Source organism: Dipodomys spectabilis, unplaced genomic scaffold (genome assembly GCF_019054845.1).
Source record: "Dipodomys spectabilis isolate Male_0828 unplaced genomic scaffold, ASM1905484v1 ptg000051l, whole genome shotgun sequence".
Taxonomy (NCBI): Eukaryota; Metazoa; Chordata; class Mammalia; order Rodentia; family Heteromyidae; genus Dipodomys; species Dipodomys spectabilis.
In genome coordinates this window covers 16,975,220-17,001,220 of record NW_024870728.1, presented here as the reverse complement: position 1 = coordinate 17,001,220, position 26,001 = coordinate 16,975,220, and the positions used below count along the sequence as shown (strand labels likewise).

General features: G+C 37.7%; 1 non-coding gene across 1 annotated transcript; it reads right to left on the bottom strand.

The window, feature by feature from the left end:
* Positions 1-25,368: 25,368 nt before the first annotated feature.
* Positions 25,369-25,475, bottom strand: LOC122107584. The gene has a single exon (XR_006147371.1). It is a non-coding gene; the product is annotated as a U6 spliceosomal RNA (small nuclear RNA).
* Between the last annotated feature and the right edge of the window lie 526 nt (positions 25,476-26,001).

Sequence of the window (26,001 nt, the reverse complement as noted above, 5' to 3'; positions counted from 1 at the left end):
ACTTAAGCTTCAAATTACCTTGTAGACTATATACTTAGTGTTTTTATTATTCAAAAAATTAGTATTAATTGCACCCCGTGGTTACAATTCCTTATGTCAATTGTGTGAAACACATCCTAACTGATGTCTGTTCGTTTCCTTTCATTTTAAAAAGGATGTACAAGGAGTTACAGTTACATACATCAGGTAATAAGTACATTTCTTTTTGGACAATGTTACCCCTCCCTCATTTTCTCCCAGTCTTTCCCCTCCCGATTTCACCCTCCCCCCAAGTTGTATAGTTCATTTCCAACGTAGTGTCTAGTGAGTGTCACTGCTGAATTCACCATTTGCCCTCCATTTCTGTGCTTCTCCTTCCTTTCCCCAAATCAGATAAACTTATAATCAAGAGAAAGGGGACAGAAATCAAAAACAGTGACAAAGGTGTGTGTTCTTTTAAATAGGGGTTTTTATTCCTTGCTTGAAATATTACCATCTTTATCCTCAAGTCCATCAAAAGTAAAAAAAAAAAAATTAGACTGTATTTTTAGAGCTATTTTAAGTTCACAGCAGAATAGCCTGAAAAGTTGCCAGAAAAGTTCCCGTAAGCTCCCTGATTCAGTACAGGCACAAACATTCTCCAGCGATGGATGGCACATTTGTTACACTTGGGGAACCTATGTTAACAAACCATTTTATCTTTCCCTTCCCCGAACTCTGATAAACCATGGATCCATAGCTATTTTAATTCTGTTATTCTAGAAAATTATGTAGTCATGCAGTATATACTCCTTTAGATTGGATTATTTCACTTAATAATAAGCATTAAAGTTTCCTTTATGTCTTTTCATAGCTTGATACTTCATTTTTTAAACACTGAATAATATTCCATTGTCTGCAGGTACCGTTGTTTATTGTTCTGCTCACCTACTGGGAGACTCGCTGGTTGTTTTCCAGCATTTGGCAGTTATGAATAAAGTTATTGCAAGTACTTGTGTGCAGGCGTTCATGTTTTTGCATGGACGTAAGTTTTCAGTTCATTTGGGAAATATCAAGGATGTTATTGCTAACTTGTGTAGTATGAGTATGTGCAGTTTTGTGAGACTGACAGGCTGAGCCTGTATCTTGCCTGTCATGCCTGAGAATTAGTTCATTCCCCATCACTGGAAATTTTTTTTTAAATAAAAGAAAAAGAAAATTAACTGCAGAAATTGTCTTTTAAAGTTACTGCACTATTTGTATTCCCACTAACAATGAATGAGTTCATGCTGCTTTGCATACATTGAAATATAGCCTGTTATTAGTGTATTTCAGGTTTTCTAAAGGCTGTGAAGCCTGTGTTTATATTATTTTAAATATTGTTTCACACTTGGATATCTAGTGCTAGCACTGTTTATTGTATTGCCTCTGTTCCTTTGCCAAAGATCAGCTATTTGTGAACACTGTTTCTGGCTTTCTGTTTGGTTACACTGATCTCTTTTGCTCAAGGCTAGCACTGTACCACTTGAGCCATAGTTCCATTTCTGGCTCTGTAGTGGTTAATTGGAGATAAGAGACTCAAGGAGTTTTCTGCCCTGACTGACTTTCAACTCAGATTCTCAGATTTCAGCCTCCTAAATAGCTAGGATTACGGGCATGAGGCACCAATGCCTGGATTTTTATTCTTTTAATCCTCTCCACTTTCATAGTTTGTGCATTTTTAAAACCTTTGGTTAAAAGTGGGTCTCCTTACACATCACCTGTCCTTGGTTAGAAATTTACATTGATTAACTTCGCTAGAAATATTACACTTTATATGCTGAAGAATGCGTTTGCACTAGACTTCTCTCAGTCTTTGTCTTTATGTCCTTTTCTCTGGCTTGAACGTGGCATAGTCTTGGGCTAGAGACCCTTCTGCCAGGCCAAATGTAGCAAGAGCCTATGTTACTATAAGCCAAACATCATTACATATTCAACTTTATGAGATAAACCGAAAAGTCTGAAAGTCACATTCACATCGATTTCCTAAACAACCAGTGATACAGAATTTCAATAATGAAAAATACAGATTAGCACGTGGTGATAACGGTGTTTTCACAGAAGCAGGCTATTGCCTGGAAATACATATGGTCGAACATTCCCTCACTGTTAAGCTTGAGCTGAGTTCCCTTATGTCTCCCTTGTCATAATGATGTGTAGCAGGTTCCTTTGGATAAAGGCTCCATCCTTAGCCCATCCAGTGTTAGACGCTCCCCATATTTTCATAGGCCATAAACTTGCTAACACATACCCATGGCAGGGGCCAAGTCACATCTCAATGTGTTTTGTGTCACAGTATACCCATCAATTCACCATACACTGAGGAAAGTCTGCAGCCCTCCAGCCTCTTCACTGGGTTGGTTTCTGTTTCTTTTTTTTTTGCATGCTGCTTAATTTCACTGCAGCTGTCAAGCCATTCTTTATTAGCGAATCTAACAGCCTTTGAGTGCACAGTGCTCTATCACTTATGTAGGGGTTATATTGATCTATCTGGTGTGTGTGCTAAAGTGGCTGGCATCAAAAGCCAGCAAGGCAGCCGGTTTGAGCAGTGTGGGCCATTTACAAACTTCAGGATGAGATGCCGCAGGATGCCAGGGAAAATGTTTTTGTTTTTCCAGAGGGAACCATAGTTCATGAAATGTGGTTAACATACCATTTTTGTATACCCTTAAAATCATTTTATAACCACACTGAGTGCCTCTAAACATTAAATATATTTTATAAGTAGTTGGTTAACTAGCTGTTGTATGCTTTAAATAGTAAATAAAATGGAAAGGCACTAAACAATGACTATATTTCATAGAGTAAGATGCTTTTCTAGCCACTCAATAATTCTCAATGTTTAGAAAAATTGATTTTCTAACTGCTGAGTGCCTCTAAAAATTAGCATCTTATCTTTCTACAGAGGATGGTTTTTTAGCTAGTCTCCTTTCTCTCAACTTTTGACTTAATGGGTTCTAAGATTCTCTTCTTGCTAAAAAAATGCTATTAAGTTCTGTTGGTTGAAAACTTCACTTGGACACAATTATAATTAACTGGCTAAAACTGTAATGCTGGCAGCTTGTCTTTTCCTGTTTTTTAACCCTCACCACCTCCCTCTCTCCCCAAGAGCAGGATTTTGTAGAGGGATGCATGACAATGTCAGAATTTAGGAGTCCTAATCCTAAATACCTTCATACAGTACATCTGAGAAATGAATGAATGACTTTGAACTTGTGAAAGTCAAATGAGGAAAAAGAATCCCTAAGAGGTGGTAATAGTCACCTTTATTCATAACAAATTATTTTCATAGTTCTTTATTGACCCTTTTTTGCTTTTAAGAAAATCATATTGCCAAAGCTGAGACCTCTCCACACAGGTATATAACCATGGCTTGCCACATTACTGAAATCGAGGATCAAAAACATCAGACACCCTTAATCAGAAAAACAAGAGTAGAAGATGTAATTCCCAGTTTTGCCTAAATCACTCCCAGCTAGGTGACCCTGGCCAATGTCACTAGGCCCCGCTGAGTAATGTACAATAGCCTCACCAATGTTAGAGTATCAGTAAAATCAAGGTTTTTTTAAATTTGATAAATTTTATTGTAAAGGTGATGTAAGGAAGGGTTACAGTTACATAAGTCAGGTGATGAGTGCATTTCCTTTTGAACAGTGTCACCCCCTTCCTCATTCTCTCCCAGTTTTTCCCCTCCCAGCTTCCCTCCCCCCAAGTTGTATAGTTCATTTCCAATATAGCCTAGTAGGTTTCACTGCTGAATTGGTTCACCCTTTGTCCCACCATTTCTGTGCTTCCTCTTCCCCTCCCCAAATCAGATAAACTGATATACAAGACAAGGTACAGAAATGGTTTAAAAATGACAGAAGAGAACCAACCAAAGAAAAAAAGGAAAGAAAAAAAATATCTACAAACAGTGCAACATAAACCTCTTGCTTCCATTTCTTGTAGTTCATTTTGATAAGCATCGTTTTATATGATTATATGTACACAGCAATTGTGCTCTTGTGATCTTCTCCTAAGAATATCCTCCTTTGTTCTCACTGTGTGAATGTTCAGACTGCTGTTTAATTAATCATGTCCAAGTGTAATTATTTGCCTTTTACTTTCCATTGGATTTACTTATAGATTTATAGGCACATTCTAATTATTACAAAGGAGGGAAACCATACAGTTGATGTTTCTTTGGGTCTGGCTTACTTTGTATCATTTTTTTTTTCGTCTTTCCATTTTCTTCAGAATAGAACGATAACATTCTTTCTGATGGAAGCATAGAATTGCATTGTGTCTAATTTCTAGAATGTGGTGACTGGATAACCACCATATATTCCTTTTAGATCTAATCATTTATGTGTCTTCTAGCGTCTTATCTCATTTTGAAGAACCATGTGCTTCCAATGTTCCTGCCAGTTCCACAACAGTAGGTACCAGCATGTTAAAGCCTGAAGAGAGATAAGCATCGAACTGCTTGCGTCCATGTGCTGAGGCACAGAAGGAATACAAATAAGAGTGAGCAACATTCTTCTCAGATACACCCTTAAAATTCCCACTGGGGTCACTGGGGAGCATGTGGGATCAGATGGGGACAGGTTTCTGGTTTGGGGCCCAATCCAGCAATGAGCTAGCATGCACTCATTCAAGATAGACTGATGTGGTGTCCTGGTTCAAAGACTTGAGAAAGATGTGGCCAAAAGGAAAACATCTCTGGAGATAGTATTGTCTTAGTCATCATTGTATTCCCAAACTCTAATGAATAGCAATTGTTCAAGCCAGCTGCAGTGGCTCATGTCTGTAATCTTAACTGTTTGAGAGTCTGAGATTAGGAGAATTGTGGTTGAGGTTATCCTGAGCCAAAAATAAAGTGGTGAGACTCCATGTCAGTGGGAAAAACCTGGGCATGGTAGTATGTACCTGTCAACTCAGCTACTGAGGGAAGCCTAAAATAGGAGGGGCACAGTCAAAAGATGGACCTAGGAAGAAATGCAAGACCCCATCCCTCAAAAGCCTGGAAACCTGGCTCAACAGAAAAGTGTCTAGCAAGTACAAGGACCTATATTCAAACTCTAGTAGTACCAAACACAAAAAAGTAGTTGTTAGATGGGTGCTGGTAACTCACACCTGTACACTTAGCTACTCAGGAGGCTGAGGATTGAGATTCAAAGCCAGTTCAGGGAGGAAAGTCTCTAGAGACTTTCTCTTATCTCCAGTTAACCACCAGAAAACCAGAAGTGGAAGTGGTAGTGTGGCTTAAAGTAGTAGACTGCTAGCATTGAGCAAAACAACTCAAGGAGATCACCTTGGCCCCACAGCCAAGAACAACAGCAGCAATAAAAAGTAGTTATTGAGCAAACATGGATAGTACTAAACTGGATTTATAGTACTAAACGTTTTAGCAAATATAGCCTACCACAAAAAATAACATATCTAGAATGTAACATTTCTCAAATTTAAATAACACTCAGTATGAACCCTCTGAGTGTTACAAGAAAATTGTTCAAATGAGCAATTTCCTTTGCTTGTTGTGTTTCAGTATAGAAACTGGTTTCCAGCCAAAGAACAGTAGTGTAGTCTCTTCCCTCAGCTCACACTCATCAATCCCATCCCAAAGTACAAATAAGTGACCTACCAGCAATTTCATTTTGTTTTGCCGATAGGGCCTCATGTTTGCCTACGGCTGACCTTCAATCCTCCTCCTCCTTACTTCTGCCTTCCATGTAGCTAGGATTACAGGCATGTGCCAGGCTGCTAGCTGTAACACTAGTGGTTTGAAAACTTCAAAAATAGTGTAGTTTAGAAGTTAGATGAACAAGATTATTTAGGTAGCCTTATATTTAAAATCTGAACTTCTGGTGGTCTACCATTATGCAAATAAGAATATTCTCAAGTTAATGTACAACTCCATGAGGTGAAAAAGCTGTTGAAAAAGAACAATGTGAAACACAGGAAATGAGTCAGCAAACCAGAAGTTAAAGATGATGTGGCCAGAAAAGAAACAATTATCACAGCCACAACTGGAGAAAGATTTTAACTTGTCCCCACTGGGCATGATCTCAGGATATCTAATCTCAGTGATTAGACTGTATGTCTATTTCTTACTTTTAATGTACTCAGGAAAGAAATACGGGGGAGGGGGGTGGATATTTCCCCCCATGACCAACCTTAGGCAAAATTGTTGACCATGATGGAGTAATGGTCTTACCTATCAGAACTTAATCTATTTGTGCCTCCATTACCCACCAGCCATATGTCAATGTCTGTCCTATAGATGTGTGTGACTCCTCCCTATTCAGCCACCCTAGGTAGCATTGTCTTTTAACTATAAAATGCAAACTGATTTGGAGAAAAGAGTAGCAAAGGAGAAAAGATTAGTGATATCTATCTATCTATCTATCTATATATATATATTTTTTTGTCAGCCATGGGGTTGAACTCAGGGCCTGGGCACTCAGGGCCTGGGCACTGTCCCTGCACTCTTTTGCTCAAGGTTAGTACTTAATGACTTTGAGGCACTAGCCTTGAGCTGAAGAGCTGAGGGACAGCACCCAGGCCCAGAGTTCAAGCCCTATGACCACCACCACCAACAACAAAAATCCTAAAGTCCCGAGAAGATGCCTGCTTGTCATCTTGAAAGATTAGCAAGAAGCCAGAGATCAAATTCTGGTTAAGCTTAGAGGGACCTAAGGACGTAGGATGTGAAAGAAGAAAGGAAAGAAGGAAGGAAGGAGGCATGGATTTTTGTTTTGTTTTGTTGTTGTTTGCCCGAACAACCAGAATATAATAAACAATTGATTACAGTATAATCATAGTTTTGTTTCCTCAAAGGAATTTGATTTTTTAGAGTAGTTGTGGCACCGCACAACTCTTCTGTATATGCACCAAAGAAAAAGAACTCATGCTGAATTATATCTTCAAAGAAGGGCTGAGTTACTCTTCAATATTGAAAGATAAATCAAACCAAACAGGTGAAGTGAAAATTGAAACATGAACAAATAGAACAATGTATTCAGATCAATCCCCCCCCAAAAGCAATTTCAATAGATTTTTATCATTCTATTTTCATTCATGTTGGCAATTCTATTTCTCACCTGTTAAGTTTCTTTGAGCACATTTTCAGTGATGGTTTTTTTAAGCCTGCAGTTGACTTTTGCTCCTTTAGCTTTTGTAAATAGCACTAAAAACCCTATTATTCCAGACTCACTCAAGTGCCCTTCCGGTTTTTAATCTTATCTTCCTAGGCCACCAAAGATATCTTTGGTATTAAGAATAGGTATTGAGAATTTCATTCTTTTTCTTTTCAATTTTCTGTTTGTCTTTAAGGAGTTGCACAAAGGAGTTGCCATCCTGTGTCCCGGAGGGCTTCTGAGGTTGGGCCATGGTTCCTCAAGAGTGGGTCGTACGTATGTGATTCACGGGGGTTAAGTTATTTCTCTGGTAAAGCAGGTTTTCTATGTTGTAGGGCAGCTGTGGCATGGGGTTCTTATCTTGTCTCTGGGTCCACCTGTCCCCAAGTCTTTCCTGATGCCCAGAAACTTTACCTTTATCTCCCAACTCCTTTTCTTTCAGATTGTAGATGACCTCTTCTGCTCCCAGGCCAGTCCCTAAGATGACTAACAGGGAGCATGCCTGTCTTCTCCATACAGGAAGATGTGAGAAGCATTGCTTTGGAGCCACTGCCCTTTGCATCTGATGAATTCGTGAGTTTCATCCAACTTCCCTTTTCACCTGGGCATCTTTAGAGGGTAAAGTCACCAGCGCTTTCCTAACCATCTCTAACTGGGCTCTAGCTCTGCGTTTGAAAATTAAACCAGGCTGACATCATTGTATTAACCTTACTTACTTTAGCACATGATCTAATGGAGAGGTTCAGAGAGTACCATAATAATTTCCTCTGTCTTGTATGGTTTTAGGAACTAGAATGATAAGAATGGAAGCTCTCCAGTTTCAGGTCCCATGGACCTGGTTTAAAAATCAGAATGTGATAAGGGAGTTCAAAATGCTTCATGTAGGCCAAGTGTAGTAGATTATGCCTGTAATCCTGGCTACTTGGGAGGCTGAGAAGGCAGGATCCTGCTTTGAGGTCAGCCCATGATGCTTTTCTTAACCAGTATCTGGGTGCGATAATGCGTCTCAGCTATTTGGAAGACTGAGACTGGAAGGACTGAGGCTCCAGTACCGTGCAGGAAGGAAAGTTGACAGCAAAAGCTGTTTGTACTTGTGTGTGCCTGTAACCCCAGCTATGACAGGAACTTGGAACATAGTCCTATCTGGGCCTGGGCAAAAAGCAAAACCTATCCATAAATTAGCTAGTGCAAAAAAGGGCTGAAGGCATGGCTCAGTGTTAAGTACCCACCTAAGAAATGCAAGACTCCTAAGTTCAAACCCCAGTTCTTAAAAAAAAAAAAAACTATTTTGCATAAGGGAAAAGCCTAGCCTTGTAGCCTACCTGGGATGCAGGATGAGGAAACTTTGTGATTTTTCTGACAAAGGCCATTTGGATATTATAACATCAGAGGTTATAAAGAATATCAATATAGGCAGATGGCCACAAGTGGCGAAAGAGAAGCTTCTGATAAGCAGAGAAATATTCGAGAATCATGTGTATCTGTCTTGTCACATACCAAATTACTTCAGAGGCCTTATATAGCTTGTAGGCTAGATGTCTTCCCCCAACCCCACCTTAATAAGTAAACTTAAGAATCATTCTGTTAGGGCTGGGAAGGTGGTTCATGCATGCCTTGTATGCATGAGGCCCTAGGTTTGATTCCTCAGCACCACATAAGCAGAAAAAGCCGGAAGTGGAGCTGTGGCTCAAGTGCTAGCCTTGAGCTAAAGAGCTGAGGGACAGCACCCAGGCCCAGAGTTCAGACCCCATGACTGACAAAAAAAAAATCATTCTGTTAGAGGTGGGATGTAGCATCCCCAGATCTCTTTAACAGTACCAGATGAGCTATTGTATCTGTACAGAAATTGTACAGATACAGTAGCTCATCCCACTTGGGAAGAACAGATCAGGAGGACTGTGGTTGGAGGCTAGCATGAGACACATCTTTCCCCCAGAATGGTGAGACCCTGTCTCGATAAACAAACTAGTGGTGGAGATTCATGCCTATAATCCCAGCTACATGGGAAGCATAAATAGGAGAATCATAATCTAGGCTGGCTGGGGCTGGCTGGGCATAAATGCAAGACCTCATTTGAAAAATGAAAAGGATTGAGGGTGTGGCTAATATAAAACTGCTGTTTGGCAAGCACTAGGCCTTGAGTTCAAACCCTAGTACTACAACTAGAGAGAGAGAAAGAGAAGTGGTTAGAGGAAGGAGGAGGGAAAATTTAGAGACAACCATCTTCTGCCATTCTTTCCACATACAACTCTGATCTGGCATGGAAATAGGAAGACATCTAAGTTTTCAGTCTGAGCCTAGAACCTGGCACAGGAATGTTTTGAGGGCAGCCTCCCATGGATGTCTTTTGAAAGCTACCTATCACTGACATAGATCTTTCCCTTAACAATAACTTTTACTGATGTTTGATGTACCAGAATCCATATGACATATTACTTCCAGGTCACACTAACATTGGGGAAAACACATAAGATACACATTCAGATCAGAACATGTGAGAGTCTAATGGAAATGATTGTACAGATTGTGGGCCTTAATTTTGCCTCTTGCTCTTACTTAGTAATGATGACAGGTCCCCTGTTGCTTCCTAACGGTTAACACAGTTTAAATCTTGTCCCACTCTGCATCTCACACCGGATTAGAAAATTGGACTTCTATGAAGCTATCTGGTATCGATGTACAGGGTGGATGACAATCCATATTCAAATAAATGTTATGAGTGTGAGCCAGCAGGGCTAGGGCTCAAAGCCATCCAGGAACCCAAAATAGAGACACTACATTCCCCTCCAGATTTCTGACATTTGGGTTACCAATGCGGGTTCCTAAAGATTTCAATTGTGCCTCTCATTTGAGAGCAGAAATGAAGCTTCTCTCTCTCTTTTTTAAAATGTTTCCTTTAACTTTACAGGCAGGGCCATACAAAAGCTGCCCAGCCTTGAACAGTGAGCATAGTTCAAGAGTAAAAGACGGGAAGGAAGAACTGTGCTAAACACAGGATGAGACCAAACAACATAATTGTGAATGTACTGCTCCATGATACGTCCACTGATTTTAATTTTGAAGTGGTTATTTTATTTCATTTATTTTTATCATTTTAGTTTTTGGCTTAACAGGAATAAAGTATCAAATAAAGATATGCCCTTTTTACTTTTTTAAAAATATATATGCTTCATACCAGCAAACACAGGGTTAGCAGAGGTGTTAAAATAGTTAAGATTTGAAGGCTGGGGATCGTGAGATAAACCTATAATCCCAGCTACTTTGAAGATGGAGATTGAGAATTTGTGGTTCTAAACAAGCCCATGTAAAAAGTTAGCAGATCTTGTCTTAAGAATAAATGGGTATGTCATTCTTTCTGATAGAGGCATAGAATTCCATTGTGTATATATACCACATTTTCTTGATCCATTCATCTACTGAGGGGCATCTGGGTTGGTTCCATATCTTAGTTATGGTAAATAATGCTGCAATAAACATAGTTGTGCTGGTAGCTTTAGTGTGGAGGAGGCTGCAATGCTTGATAAGAAATGTATGCATTATCCTGCCCATGTAATTGTAACCCCTCTGTACAGTATGTTCACAAAAAAAATTAAATTAAATTAAAAAAAAAAGAATAAATGGGTATGGTGGTTCATAGGCCAAAACTGGCAATGCACATGAGAACGAATCCAAAAACAAAACAGTAAAGATCTGAGGGGTATGGTTCAAGTGGTAGAGGACCTACGTAGCAAACACCAGGCCCTGACTCAAATCCTGGTAATAATAACAAAAATTAAGATTTACAACCAATACTTGACAATATTTAGTTCCATTTTTATACAGTTATAGAAAGTTTTTTTCCAAATTACTTCATGGCTGGAAGCTTTATGGTTTTTTTTTTTTTTTTGTAATACATTTTCAGATTCTAAAGAATCAGACAGGATATGCTTTTTTGTACTTTTCATAAGAATATTACATAGATTTTACATAGACTTTTCAAGTGACATATCATGATACTGCCTACCATTAACCTAAAATTTTAAAGTACATGTACAAACAGAGCATCCCAAATAAGTATCTTTTTCATTCCAGAACCCCTTTTTTACTCTAATTAATTAGAAAATGTGCAATTTTTGAGTAAGTTAAAAACTTTAAACAAACACACACACAAAGAACCGATACCTTTAGTTTGATGTCCAAGTTTATAAATGAACTATATAGAAGACAGAACTGTTTTAATTAACTGTAAATTCAATAGACAAAACTGTGCTTGGTTTTTAAGTTGCATGGCTCTAGATTGTATCTTTAGTAATTTGCAGAGGAAGAGAGAAACATTTTCTCTCAGAGGCAATAAAAATTGGGATTTGGTTAATTGATTCTGAATTCAATAAATTAGCATAATGGACTTGAAATGGGTGGTGCGAAAAATCCTTGTTCACTCTTGGTTGATTGTGTTCTTAAACCAAAAACTAACAACTATTTTTCCTGCCTGGTTACTGTTTACCTGATTCTGTTAGCTACTTGTGATGGGTATAAGCACTATAAGATATAAAGGATTAATGCTCACATGAAGCTTAGATTAAAAAGGAAAAAAAAAAACTTTTAGAAATAACAATTATAATAATACCAACCTAAGGTTCAGCCACTTAGTTCATATTTCCCATGCTTGGTTTTTGTATTTTGTTTTAAATCCTCAAGCAGCAACATAAGGCTTTTTAAGAAAGGTGACCAATTAAAACAATGTATAGAATTTGCAGGAAGAAGAAAATGAAATAGATAAGCTATAAAAGCCAACCAAATATTAAAGACACTTTCCAGCTAGAACAAACAGTGTTATACACATGAAAAACCCAGATATAATTAGAAAAGCAGCCAATGGCTAACCAGAAGAATGTTGCATATGCTGTTGCTGTTGAAGGAAGGCAGTTCTATAAAAGTAGGGTGGTCAGAACCAAGAAGATTTTTACCGAAGAGCTTCCTTTGATTCTCTTTGCACCCTGAAGGCTACAAAAACCCTGTGTATGATTGCTAATCATTTTTCCATATAACAACAAAGACACATGTGCTAGCTTTGAAATGGTAGCTAAAGAATAGAACACTAATTGTCCAATGGAGCTTCACATAAAGAACGAGTATAGCATATTTCCCTACAAATATATTGTAAGTACAAGTTCACTTTTTATAACCAAGATCACAATTATCTTTGAAAACAATCCTGTTTGGAATTTGCATGCAGAGAGGAAGAAGCTTGCTTTGAGATTGACAGAAAAACAAACAAACAACCCCAAACAAACCATGGGCAGGCATATTCTGAAATGCAGCCTCCCAAATTAAAGTACAGAAGATGATGGAAAATACAAATAAAATGAAGGCAAGCCATTAAAATAAATCCACTTAGGAAATAAAAGAAGTACAGAACATCATAAAGGTCAACAAGAATATCATTGCCACTAAAGAACAAATGTTTTGAGATCTAGGTAGGGGAAGGAGGGTCAGGTCACAGAGGATAAGGGTTTTAGGCCATAAACAGTGAAAGAACCATGAAAGCTGGAAGGACTAGGAAGGCAAATATTTAGACCAGGTGGACACTATGTATAAAACTAATTCAAGACAATTTGCTTGGCCTTACCAAGATACTACAAATATAAAAGTCAGATGATAGATAGATAGATAGATAGATAGATAGATAGATAGATAGATAGATAGAAACAGACAACGTCTCCCCTTAATTGCTGGCACAGATCTGCTAACCCTTTTAGGATCTTGATAGTTGTGCTACTTTCAAACAGAGCCACTATGCTTTTGATATCATGAATGACAAGAGAATGCTTCGTTCTGAGGAGATAACATTTGCTGGACTCCTGTATGTTTTCAGGAAGACCAAGACATAATTAGAAGCTTAGAATGTGCAGTATCACTATACCCATCCTCTGGGGAGGAAAATAAAGCTAAAGATTGAGTCAATGCCTGACCATACCTATGAGAGAAAGTCTCAGGGAAAATGCCTGGACTATTTAGTTTAGAGAACTTTCAGACTGGCACACACCTCTACCTGCTGAGAACTTGCACCTGACTTCCAGAAACCTGCTGCAAACTCCTCCCTGTTATCCGTCCACCTGGCTGCTTGTTTGTATCCATTAACCGATCACAGGCCCTAAATTAGCAGTCACAAGAAACCTGATGTCAAGGGCTCAGTGAACCTCCCTAGCAAATCAGCAAACCGAAGCAGAGAGTTGTGGGGGAATGTTCAATATGTAGCCAAACCAGCCACATGTTGTGAGTAACTTGTGGATTTCATGACTTGCCACTATCAGCTTGTGGGCTCTTGCAGGACTGAGCTCTTAATTTGTTGGGTGTGCACTAACTGAACAGAGCTCCTCAACCTTCCCCATCCTCAACCCCAATAACTTTGTGACCTAAGTAGCCAGCAATAATGAGCAGCTTCTTGAGCTTCCTTTCCTGCCCCTGAATATCTTTTTCGAGAAGAATTTGCCTTTCTCCTACTAACTTTCCGTCTGTTCCAGGTCTCAGGTTTTCTCAACTTTACCAGTTATCCTTTCACGACTATTGGTCCTGGTTGATTTTTCACAAACCTCCCTCCCTCCCCCTTCTTCCGTTTAAAGAAGGCTTTAGGAAAAAAAAATCTAAACCACATATCTTTAGGGATAGTGTGGAGCTGGGAAAGCTGAGTGAGAATGATAGAAGGGGTGACATTGATCAAGATACATGTAATTACAGATTAGTTTGTTATGTTGAAATCCCTTTGCACAATGACTTAAAGGTATGTGGAAAAGCATAATCAATGCATAAACATACACACTCTCTCTCCACTTACTTCATAGTTCATTCAGTCCCTGGTCCGTTATATTCTGGCTTTTGTCCTTCTGTGCTTGGAATCTGCACAGATGAGACTCACCAGATCCAGCCCAATGGCCTTGTTGCTGTTTCGGACACTTTTCTCAGCTAATATCTCTGCGAGGAGGGAGACATTCCGGCCGGTGGGGCTTCTCTTGACCTTACGCTGTTTCTTAGGCTCCTTCCTCTGGCTTTTAGTGGTTCTCACAAGTAGAATCACCTGGCTTTTTTTTTTTTTTCCTGTCATGGGGCCTGAACTCTGGGCCTGGGTGCTGTCCCTGAGCTCTTCAGCTCAATGCTAACGCTCTATCACTTAAGCCACAGCGCCACTTCCGGCTTTCTGGTGGTTTATTGGAGATAATAGTTTCACAGCCTTTCCTGACCAGGCTGGCTTTGAACTGCCATCCTCAGATCTCAGCCTCCTGAGTTAGCTAGGATTACAGGCATGAGCCACTAGCGCCCAGCTACCTGACAAACTTTTAAAGCAACCAGTGTGTACCCACCTCCAGAGTTTCTAGTTCAATAGGACTGACTATATGAAGCCAGGCACCATTCCTTTTAACCTGCCTTCAATGATTCTACTGTGTACCTGTGGTTAAAATCCTTTGTTTGAATTCATTCTTCCCAAATCTGTGCCATCAGAGGAATCTCTGGGAGTCACTGTCAATTCCTAGACCCTTCCTTCTTGACATTCTGGTTGACTAGCCCAAAAATGCAGAAACCAACAGGTAATGAGAATATATATATATATATATATATACACATATACATATATATATATGTATATATGTATATACATATATATGTATATATATATGAAAAAGCATCTACAATGTTCCAAATAAGTCGTTTTTATTTTCTCATTGAAGCTGATATATGATGACTCTCAGAGTAAGAGCCAATGTTATCCATACATCGATTTCATATTTCTTTTTGTCTCTTTTGTTTGACATTGAGTTTCTACAGGGCAGGGATTTTCTTACATTTTTGTCTCAACACCATCAGAAAATTTTCTACCACTTATAAGCTCCAAAGTAAATATTTAAAAATATATTTTGTTTGAAATAATGACTTAATGAGCCATTAAATTATTCTCATATATGACCTTTCCTAGCACACAGTAGAAATGGTATTACAATACCATATACTCTACTTTCTGTGTTCTTAGTACTTACATTACCTAAGCTAGCATTCATGGTAATAAATGAGAAATATGTACTTTTGTGATCCATACTTTTACCTACAAAACCGGTATTATTATGTCATCTTGGTTGTTTGTTTTGGCAGTACTGGGGTTTAAACTTGAGATTTAGTAGACAGATGCTCTACCTCTTGAGCTACACCTCAAGGTGAGGTTAGAGAATTCTTAAATACAAATATTTGTCAACCATTGTTAAAGGATGATACAGAAGTTAGCATATTGTAGTGTCATTTGTGAAACTAAATGAAAATGACATATCCTAATAAATATGTAAAACAAGTATTTAATAATCAGTAACACTTAGTGCTCATGTATTTTTTCTTTTTGTTTGTAACCATTTTTGCTAACCTACTAATAAATTATATTTCTAAGACACAGTGTTTTGCCTTGTGATTGGTCATGTTGGGTAATTCTAAAACTTTATTTGGCATTTTAAAATTAAAAACTCTGAATTCCTCTTCTCACCTTTCCATGCTTTCCTGGAGGTTTCCCAAGATGACATAGGAACTGAGTAATCATTTGTGCAGATAACAAAATCTTGTTCCTGGGCTCATCCCGTCACGCCCTACATTCTTGGTGATTTCAATCACCCCCAAGAACCACAAGTCATCCCTCATCACCTGAACTCTCCTCCCCACAGCACACCAAACAGATCCTAATCTGGAACCATCTGCCACCCCTCCCTTCGCTCTCAGAGTCTTCCAATGTGCCCTCTGAAATTCTTGATAATCATCAGCCTAATCTTAACTCTTCCTTATAAGTGATTGGTTTCCCTTTCTACCTTAAAACCCGATTATACTTAGGGAGAGTGCTCCCTCATTAGCTTCGAACACAGGTGATATTTCTTTTCCTTACATCTTATAAATCCGGACACATGGTAGATAATCTCCTTTGTTTCTTATTGGCACTTCCAAACAAGTACTACCTCCTCCTTTCTTCCAAAAGACTTCCAGCTCCTTTGATGTTTGTGCCAAGTGACAACCTCCAAACAGAATGTCCCCTCCCTACTTCCAGTTATTTGCAGACCCTGAGGTCATCACTTCTAATTAACTGAAAATGTATTGAGTTGCTCTCTGACTGCACCACTATGCTGTAATCATTTTTAAAATGATGGCATCTATATCCATGGAGACTCACATTGCGAAACATCTTCTCTTATTATTTTTAGTACCTTGACCTTCTCATGTCCAGTGGCACCATTCTCACCCGCCTCAGCTACCCCTTCCCAGATCACGTATGAGATCCGGTTGCTATCAGTGGTAAATACCAATAGCCTCCTTTTGAAATACACCATTTGCTGGTCTCTTCACTTAAAAAGGTGGGTATTTGACTATTGGAATAGTTAGTGTCTCCTCATTTCATTTAGATTTACTGATATTGTTGTGGTTGTTTTTAAGGTCTGGAATAGAGACTCAAACTCAGTACCTGATACTTTTATTCATTGGCTAGTACTCTACCAACTGAGCCATTGCTCCAACCCCTAGATTTACTTTCAAGCAACACCTTCTCAACAAAGGCCTTCTTCAACGTGTCTACTCACTTTTTCTACCTTAGCAGTCAGTATGTAACCCATTAATCTGCTTTATTTTAACCACAATGCTTTATACAACCATATACACATGTATTACTGGCTTCTTCTTTGTTTTTCCAGCATAAAACGAATACTACGTGGGATCATTGTAATTGTTTTTCCTCTCTTTTTCCTTCAGGTTCCTCAGCAACCTCAAATATAAATTTGTTGAATGAATAATTAAAATCCTTCTTCTGATGTCTATATTCCTGTGATAAATGTCTATACATGCTCTCCTAAAATTATTAAATATCTTTATCTACTACCTATAGCAAATCCCTGGCATATTAAATTGAAAATGTGGGCACATACATTGCACATAGCCCTATGAATGCCTTTCCTCTGTCCTAGCACTGTTTATTGACTTATTCTTGTAACTCTCCATTTCCCACAAAATGCAGGATGGTTGAAGTCCAAAATCAATATAAACAAGAATGCTGATAGCAGGAAAGAAGAACAGATAGCTAATAAACAGAGAAAACATTTTAAAGGAACTAACAACCACCTTGGAACTGTATGTGGGAAACAAAAATCCAAGCAGGAGAATTTTGGAAGGAAACCTCTCTAGCACAGAGCAGCTTCCCTCTGCTTCCCTAGTCTCTGTAAGGGACTAGCATTATTAGCATTATTCTTGCTCAGGCTGCACTGTGCTCTGTCATGCAGAACAAAGGACAAGTCTTTTGGCTTCAGCTTCTAGTTATCGGGATCTAGATAAAGGCAAACAACAGGATAGGACTATGGCAAAACTCAAGTGGAAAAAGTTGGCTTGCCTGGAAATGCCCCTTTTCCCAATCCCTCTGCATAAAAATCCCTCTGAATAAAAAAGAAGAAAATTACAGATCAATCTCTTCGATGAATATTGAACAAAATATTCTCAACAAAATCCTTACAAACTAAAGCAAGGGTGCCAGGTGTTCATGCCAGTAATCCTAGCTATTCAGGAGGCTGAGGTCTAAGAATTGTGGTTAGTTTTACCAAAGCCAGCCCAGGCAGGAAGTCCATTAGACTCTTATCTCCATGTTACCTGTAAAAAGCTGGAGGTAGAGATGTGAAGCAAGTAGTGGAGTGCTAGCCTTGAGCAGAAAAGGCTTAAGGAAAGCTTCCAGGCCCTGAGTGGAAGCCCAGGACCATCATCATAAATAAATAAAATCATACAAATGAACAACACCACCTTTGAAAGACTATGCACCATGATCAAGTTCTTTTATCCCAGAAATGGAAGGATGGTTCAACATGTATAAATCAATAATGAAATTCAGGATCAAGAAAAAAATAGCATGGCATTATCTTAGTTGATAACAGAAAAAGTCTTTGACAAATTTTTATGGTAAAAGTTCTAAAGAAACTAGAAAAAGAAAGTTCCCTCAATACATAAGACTATTTACTACTAACCTATAGCCAGCATCTTATTAAATGGGGAAAACTGTAATAATTTCTCATAGTCAGGAATGAGATGAGTATCTACTCAAACTACTATCATTCCCAGCCACAGCAATAAAGTAGGAGAAAGAATAAAGTAGATTCACTTAGGGAAGGAAGAAGTAAATCATCCATTTGTAAAAGGTATGATCCTATACTTAGCAGAGACTACAGATTTCATAGAACAAATTTTCTCTAGGCCTGATGTATGCCTTCAGAAATGGAGTAAAACATAAAATGAACACTTAGAAATCAGAAACTTTTCTATATGCCAATATTGAAGCAGCCACGAAAGAAACACACTGTATAATTTAAATCTTTATATTAGTGAAATCATCTAGGACAATTTTACTAAAGTAGTCAAATATCACTTTCCTAAAAAGAAATCCTTTAATTTCACATAATGAGGTATCAAAATATTTAAGTCATAGATTCACCCCAATCCATTCATCCCTTTGCTCCTCCAGCTAAATACTACTGTGACCCTAAGATAACTTCTAAGGCCCAAACAATCATGGTTTCCTAAGGCCTGTTCAAAGCTGGGTATTCTTAGAACAGTGACATAGCTCTGTTTACAAGAACAGAGGCTTAGTCTTGGATTGTTCAACAGGGATTCTCATAGCCAGTTTATAGATTACAGATTTCCTCACTCGTTCAGTTCAAAAGATTTCTTCTACCTATAGATGGTACATTTAATCTTTTAAGTTTTTGTTATTTTATATTTTTCATTTAAGTCTGTGTTGCATCAAAATTTCATTTTTAGGGGATTTGAAAAAAAACACAAAACGTTACAACAGTCTAGTTTTATATTTTCCCAGAACTGTTTATTAAATCATCCAGTTTTCCTAACTAAAGAGAAATGTCCGCATGGTTTACATGCACAATGTTCATGCATTCTGGATTGCTCTGCATTCTCTCTCTCCTGTTGTGGCCTAGTTTTATCTCAAGGGCTACTTCATCTCTTATTTGATTATAAATAATTTTAAAAACAATTCTAGGTAAGGCATATGATTTCCCACAAACATTAAATTTTCTTAACTCTTTAAACACATTAGATACATACTACTATGTTTAAGATATATAAAATATAATGAACATATCAATTATGTATGTTATACATAATCTAGAGTGTAGAAAGGATGATAAGTTCAAAAAGCTAACCACAATTCAGAGTGCTGGAAGACACAGATCCTGGGAGGGATGGGGCCTAAACTATGACAGGAAGTTAGCAGGTGTTACTGGTGTCCTTGAGAGCCATCCGATGGACTTTGTATTTTGCTCTGTAAGTCAGGGGTATCTCCTACAGATTGTGAACAAGGAAGTAAAATGCCAAATTTTCCTTGACTAAAGATCTCTCTGGTTGCTCTCTGGAGGAAAGCTTAGAACAAGAGGAGCTCAGAAACAGAAGAGAAGTAGTAAAATATACTTGTCACAAACTTAGGGGTTCAGGAAAAGAGCCTGAACCTGGCTTGTGCCAATGAGGTGAAGAAATTACAGTGTGATGGGATGTGAAGTGTATTAGGAAGAGAGAAAATTCTAGACTTGCTTCTGATGCAGGATTTTCTTGTTTACACAAGAACAGCAATCAGATCACTCTGACTACAGGTTTGCACATGGATGGGAATGGAGCCAGTAGGAATCGGGAGAAGAGGAGGCTTTTAACCGTGATTTCTGTAAATGGGTTTTCTCTAGACATCTACTGTAGCTCTGCAAATGTGTTCAGGATTCTAAAAGTTGGCAGGCTGACTGGGATCTGAGCAGACCTTTGCCAAACCTGGCACCTTTTCTGACCCCACCCTCTCCTTACCTTTTCCAAAGGTCTCTGTGGCTATGTGAATTAAAGTTTTCTCTGAGATCTTCTCAACTCAGACTTATCAACAATTTTCTCTCTTCTCCTATGGAATATAACCACTATTATATCCATACTAGCTTCTCCAACCTGATTTGTGGAACTACTCATGCTAGAAAATGCCATTTTTGAGATCCAAGACCTTCAATAAAATTAAAGTTAGGCAACAAGGTCTTAGGTGAAGTGATTCGAGCTATTAGTTTTTCACTTTATGTGAATAAATCGACATGGAGGGACACTGGGTATTATCATCTCATTTAATCCTCACAATAGCCCTATACATAAGGTGCCACTGTAATTCCTGATTAATAATAATATCAGAATTAATTTTCCATTTGTATTTGTTTGTTCATTAGAGACATTTAAGACTTTTCTTCCTTACAATTCAACTTGATTTTAATGGATAAACTGGTGTTGCTGCTTAAAATGTGAATATTAAAATGTACTCTTTGAATCTATTTCTTTAATACTCTTTGTCTCTTTCTTGAATTTTATCTTTATTGAATTTATAAGTTATATTTATTTATTCTTACCTCTTTTGTTTCACTATAGAACCAGAGAGAGGGAATAACATTATTGCTTTCCGTTGAAAGAGCTTAGATGAGTTGCTAATTTTTCTAATTCTCTCTTGACACATAAGGAGGTGTAAACTATTAATTCTTTCTAAGATAAAGTGAATTCAAAGCAGATATCATCAGTCTCTTACACATCATACACCTATTACTAAAATTTAACAGTCTCTAAGAAAAGGCTTATTATTTCTTATCTTTCCTGTGCTTTTACTCTTCAACTTTTTCCCTTTTCTAAACTGTACTTTATCTGGTTTTATATTGAGTTTCACATTCTGTCTCCAATTATTGCCAACAGAATTGATGAGAAGTACAGGCTTATGTAAGGATCCAAAGAGACCAGGTATGAACAAAGTTAAGCTAAAGTAAATGGAAAGAAATTGTTTGAAGCTAAATTGGCAAAATACCAATAAAATGAGATGCTGGTGAATGACTGATTTACTTGTAACTTAAAAAAAATTAACAGGTAAACTAACACACTAACTGTTGTTTGTCGAACCAAAATTTGTTCTCTAGTAACACAAACAACATCTCCTTCATTTTGCCCACCACTAGACCTATTAGACTCTTGATTTTTAAGAAGACGTTGAAGGCAAAATTTGGCCAAGTTGTAGGATAGGAGCAATAGAGAAAGACAAGATTTCTATTTGACTGAAACTGAAAATCTGAATTGTGATTCTGGACACTCAGGTCCACAGAATCTTGATACTATTCAGGGATGGGTAGCTGAGCCAGGAAGAGCCACTGGTAGGCAACACTAGCCCAAGGAGTCACTGGTAGCTGCTTCAGAAAGCATCTGAAGTGTCAGGAACTGAGGCACCTTTATGGCTATAATGGGTACTAAGCTAAACACAAAACAGATCCATCTTTGCCCCGATAGGAATACTGGCTTCATAAGGGAACACACGGGAAATGAAGGTGCAAGCTGAACTGATTACTTCTTACCAGCATTATTAGAGCCCGTGGATCCTGACATAACTGGAAACAAGAGCCCCTCAAATGCACAGTTGACAAGCCGAGCGCCTGTAATCCTAGCTATGCAGGAGGCTGAGATCTGAGGATCGCAGTTCGAAGCCAGCCCGGGCAGGACGGTCCTGAGACTCTAATCTCCAATAAACTACCAGAAAACTGAAGTGGCGCTGTGGCTCAAGTGGTAGAGTGCTGGCCTTGAGCTGAAGAGTTCAAAGCCAGCGCCCAGGCCCAGAGTTCAAGCCCCTTAACCGTCTCCCCTGAATCGGCAAATGTATTTGAACGTCGCATCCTCTGAGTTTCTGTCACTTACTACCAAGGTCCTAAATACCCACTCGTTCCCTTGGTCATTGAATCAGCTGCAGTCCATTCTAGGCATTCTCTGCCTTGAGTTCTTGTAAATTTGAATGGGGGAAGAAAATGAAGGAATGTGTCGGAAGCAACTCCTTCAAGCTGCGGTTTAAATACAGGATGGCCCTGTTGCCTGCTTCCAAAATAAGTGTAAGAAATTTGATAGACTATTTGTGAACACCTCTGAATATAAAAATTAGTGCTTTATTGGCATTAAAAATTGAATCTGTGTGGTCAGCATTATACTTTATGGTCCTTAGACCACTCAAAGTCTGGCAACTTCTTTTTAATAGATCAATTGTGCCCGCCTACTGTGCTGCTAGGCTACAACTTGGCCAGATTTTATTTTAAAGGTCATTTTATGGCACAGAGCCAGACCTTACAACAAAAGCCGAATGCTAATGGAATTGTTGTGATTTAAAACTGTGAAACACAATCTATTTTTCAATGGAGGAAATAAGAACCATAACCACAAATATTTCCAGTTTCTTAACTCAACCTTGAAAGATGTTTTTTTTTTTACCTTTTTAGTTCATTATTTAATGATGAGAAAGATTTTTTAAAATGTTGGATAGTATCAAAGGATCTGATTGGCAGACCGAAGTTCAAGTTTCAGTAATGACACCTACTAGATGGCTGACCTGGGGCGTGTGTCACTTAACATTTCATGACATAAATATTCAATTATAACAAGGATATTAAAAAGGAGGGTGCTTGTAAAGTATTTGATTCTGAGCCTGGAACACAGAAAGTCTTCAATAGATGTCTATTGTGAACACCTCTGATATTGTTGGCAATATTGCTAGGAAACTTAATATTACTGCTAGTAGAGTATTCATTATTCATATTAGTTTCAGTGCTGAGGAATTTTTATGTTACAGGTTTCTTGCCTCCTTGCTTACCTTCTTACTCTTTCTTTTCTCTTTCATTCATCAAATTTAATCCTTCCTTCCTTCCTTCCTCCCACCTTCCTTCCTCTTTCCTTCCTTTTTCCTTCCTTCTTTTCTTCCATCCTTCCTTTTTTCTTTGCTTCCTTCCTTCCAAAGGAACCTGCATTAGGAGAAATCTTTAGTGAAAAAACATAAACCTTATTTTGAAAACAACAAAGAATTTTCCAGAAATATAAGTATAGACAATAAGTCACATATATAAGATTCTAATATAAATTTCCAAGCAAAGTTATTGATTTATAGGATGCCAATGTTTTTAACCATGAGCAAGTAGAAAATTGTTTATAAAATTTGCAATATGTTTAGGAAATAGGAGTTCAGAAATAGTTTCCTTATACAAAGAAGTAATATTTCTTGAATAGAAAAAAATCTGAATAAAAAAAGAAATACAATCTAAATGATGGAAGGAGACACTAAGCAAGATGGATTATACACCACATAAATTGGCATATTGAATTTAACCCCTTTATGCAATGATTTAAAGGTAATTAAGTAAAACCCATCACCCAAATTACTGTGTACTTATTGAATATTATTACTTAACAAAACACATTTTTCTAGCACCATCCAACAAAATAATACAGAGAGCTCCACAGGACATTCAGAGAGTTAAAATAGGATTGCAACAGAGTACTCTTCTGGTAATATAAAGAACAGAGTAGAAGGGAGGCAAAGTTAGAGGAAGGAAGACCATTGTGGAAATTCATGAGACTGTCCAAGCAAAACACTCAGGCCTGAGGGAGAATGATGGAAGAGATGACACTGATTGAAATTCATTGTACTAATAAATTGACATGTTGAATTGAGACCCCTTTGTATGACTAAAGACAGTTTTTCAAAAATGACACAAAGAAAGTAAAGAAAGAAATAGATATACTGGCTTATATCATAATAACCGTAAGAGTAATTGGATTTAGGAAATAGTTTGTAGATGAGATGAAAAGGTCTACTGATGGAGTAGGTATGGGATATCTAATAAGATAGACACATAGCAAGAGAAGCAGAGAAGGACTCTATATTTGGATATTTGGTGATTAGAAGGAATGTGCTATTGCTTATTGAAATGGTCAAGTTTCTATGAAAAGCCAAGTAGATAGACATTTAGGAGAAAATGGTGTTCCAAACACAAGCAATACTAGGAGAAGTAGCAGAAAGATTTTTTTTTTAAGCCTGGCATATCTACAGAATATGCTTGAAACAGAGGATACAGAAAGTGTTGGGGATACAGAGAAGGTGGACAGATGGAGCGGGCGATGTTGCCGGAAGGCAGATTGCTGACATAGAGCTTGGTTCTTTAGGGTAGGGAGGGACAGTGAATCATGTAGGGGTTAACAGAACTAGTCTCTTGTAAAGTAATAAAAAAAACTCAGAAATGAAAAGGCGGTGGTAAAAAATATCTATAGTTATCAACAAACTAAACAACTGATAAAATTAAGGTTAAAAATAGGATATAAATACTATAAAATATGGTACACTAATGATAATGTAACTATATGAATCAAATTGAAACAGTTTGAAGAGGAAGAGTGAGTCAATGATAGTATCAATCACAGAGAGGATTTACTGTGTTTTTTTTAAGTGTCCTAAGAACTTACCTCACTCAACATGATGATCTCTAGTACTAGCCACAAACTGACATAATTCTATCCTTATTTATGGCTCAGTAATATCCCATGGTGTATTATATATGCATATATATTTAGATGTCTATGCATATGTATGTGCATATATATTTCATAATTTCTTATCTGTTCCTTGGTTTCGTGTGTCTCAGCCAATTCAAGCTATGAAAATAGCTTGGCTATTGTGAACAGAGTTGCAGTAATCATATGGGTATGTAGGTATCCCTCTTGTACACTTGAGTTACATTCTTTCAAGTATATGCCAGTGCATGATATGGTAGAGTTATAGATATCTCTCCTTTCAGTTTTTGAAGATGCTCCATGCAGTCTAGTGGACATAGTGGTTAGACCAGTTTGCTTTTTCATAATAGTCATACCAGTTCACTTTTTCACCAACAGTGTTTGAGGATTGTTCCCTCAATGCCTGTTCCTTATTAGCAGCATTTGTTCTTATTTTTATTTGATGATTGCCATTCTGACTAGGGTGAGATGGAATCTTAGAGTAGTTTTAATGTGCATTTCTTTTATGGCTAAATATGTTGAACATTTCTTCATGTAATTACTAGCATTTTGCATAACTAATTCTTTTATCTATTAGTCATTTGTAAGAAAACTGATTGATTTGTTCATTGGGTCATTTGTTCTTTTATTTTCTAATCTTTGAGTTCTATGTATATTCTGGATATTAATCTTGTATTTGTGAATACTGACAAAAAATCTTCTATGGTGTAGGTTGTCTTTTGCTTTTGATAATTGTTTCTTTTGATGTGCAGTATTTTTAAAATTTTATATAGTCCCATTTGTCTGTTCTTTTGTTATTTCCTGGGCAATTAGTCTTATTTTTAAAAGTAACTTCCTGTGCCTATATCTTCCAGAAATTTTCTTACATTTTCCTATAGTAGCTTCAGACTCAGTGCTTAAGAATATGGAAAGTTTCATGAGTGTCTGTGTCATCCTTGCACAAGGGACATGCAAATCTTCTCAGTATTGTTCCAATTTTAGTATATGTACTGCTGAAGTGAGCACTACTATAAACTTTTTTAAAAGAGTTCTTTATGACACTGAAACACAAAGAGAAATAAAACGATGTAGTTCAAAAGTCAGTTAGGTGTGGAAGCTCATGCCTGTAATCTTAGCTATACAGGTGGTAAGAATTACGAAGATCAAAGCTTGAGCCAACTGTTTGTGGAAAAGTTTGAGGAAAATATTTGTGAGACTACATCTCAGCAGACCAAAAACACACCTACATCTCAGTTATAAGGGAAGTATAAAGAAGAGGATCATAGTCTAGGCTGGCCTAGATCTTATTTAAAAATAACAAAAGCAAAAAAAAAATAGTTAAGCATATGGCTCAAGTGGTAGAAAACCTGCCTTGCAAGGGAAGGCTCTAACTTCAAACTCTAGTACTGTAAAAAATGAAAACAAAAACAAAAATGCCACACACAGTAAGTGGAACTGTAAAATCTATGCGTTCTCAGATATGTATAATGCTTGCTGAGGGGGAAAAAAAGTTATAAAGCAAGAAAGAAGGGGGGCCCAGGAGGCTTTTGGA